This window comes from Myotis daubentonii, chromosome 11, assembly GCF_963259705.1.
Source record: "Myotis daubentonii chromosome 11, mMyoDau2.1, whole genome shotgun sequence".
Lineage (NCBI taxonomy): Eukaryota > Metazoa > Chordata > Mammalia > Chiroptera > Vespertilionidae > Myotis > Myotis daubentonii.
In genome coordinates this window covers 37,217,498-37,219,067 of record NC_081850.1, presented here as the reverse complement: position 1 = coordinate 37,219,067, position 1,570 = coordinate 37,217,498, and the positions used below count along the sequence as shown (strand labels likewise).

At 52.4% G+C, this 1,570-nt stretch overlaps 1 pseudogene; it reads left to right on the top strand.

The window, feature by feature from the left end:
• Positions 1-579: 579 nt before the first annotated feature.
• Positions 580-1,570, top strand: LOC132212712 (L-lactate dehydrogenase A chain-like; annotated as a pseudogene).

Genomic DNA, 1,570 nt, shown 5'->3' with positions numbered 1-1,570 from the left:
ATAGGTTTATTTGAGTTACGCTTATTAATTTTGTGCAGTTATTCAGTGTCTGGTAAGTTACTGTTCAGGAAAAAAATATTGATTTTTATTAAAATGTTCTATTATTTTATGTGGACGAGGGCTCATTTATTCCAGCCCTTTGTATCCAGCATGTCCCTACCTAAATAAACCTACGTTCCTCTGAAAGTGGAAGCTCCTGTTTTCTGCGGCCCCGCGAACTTACACCCTGTTTACCCGCCCGCGTGGCGCTTGGTAGGCGGCGGTCCCCCCTGTACCTGCGGGGGGCGCGACCCTAGGCCCCAGCGGGAGCCCCAAACCAGGGGGTCCCAACCCTGGGTGTGCTGTTCTCCCTGCACATACGTGCCTGTGATGAAGGTAACTTTCTAAATGAGGCACCGTGAGATATGAGCCACCACCACCAATACTAACACATACTGTGCGTGAGCCCCCTCCCTCTCACCTCACCGCCCTGCACTCACCCAGTGCCCGCGTGATGACGTGAAGGGAGGTGAATGACGTAGGCGTTGTGAGGTAGCATTGGGCTGCCATTAACCTTCCGACTCTAGGAACAAGCACTTTATGGCTTCTCTCTGTGAACACAGGCGGGCGGTGCGCCAGCAACCAACACGGCGGCTGCCAAAGGACCCGCGAGAGCGTGGGAGCGTGACTGCGTGGGACCCAGGAGGTTCTCGGCCAGGCGGCGCCGAGCGAACATCGCGAGACTTCATCCCCGAGATTTCATCCTGCTACTCAAAACGGTGCCAACTTAAAACTTCTGACTTGTTACTGGAGCAGCTGCCGCGGAGTCTGCATCCAACGCCGTGCGCCACCGACGCCCGCCCACCATGCACTCCCAGGCCCTTGCGGTTCCGAGGCCAATGTGGCAACCTCAAGGACCAGCTGATGGTGACTCTTCTTAAGGAAGAACAGAGCCCCCAGACTACGATGACAGTCGTTGGGGTGGGTGCTGTTGGCATGGCTTGTGCCGTCGGTATCTTAAGGAAGGACTTGGCAGATGAACTTGCTCTTGTTGGTGTCATAGAAGACAAAGTAAAGGGAGAGCTGATGGATGTCCAACACGGCAGCCTTTTCCTTAGAACACCAAAAATTGTCTCTGGCAAAGACTATAGTGTGACTGCGAACGCCAAGCTGGTTGATACCCCAGCTGGGCACATCAACAGGAAGGAGAAAGCCGCCTTTATGTGGTCCAGGGTAACGTGAACGTCTTTAAATGCATCATTCCTAAAGTTGTGTAATACAGTCCCAACTGCAAATGTCTTGTTGTTTCCAATCCAGTGGCTGTCTTGACCTACGTGGCTTGGAAGTTAAGCGGCTTTCAAAAAAAAAAAAAAACCATGTTATTGGAAGTGGTTGCCATCTGGATTCAGCGGGCTTCCCTTACCTAATGGGGGAAAGGCTGGGAGTTCAACCATTGAGCTGTCATGGGTGGGTCCTTGGGAGCATGGAGACTCTAGTGTGCCTGTGTGGAGTGGAGTGAATGGTGCTGGTGTCTCCCTAAAGAATCTGCACCCTGATTTAGGCACCGATGCAGATCAGAAACAGTGAAAAC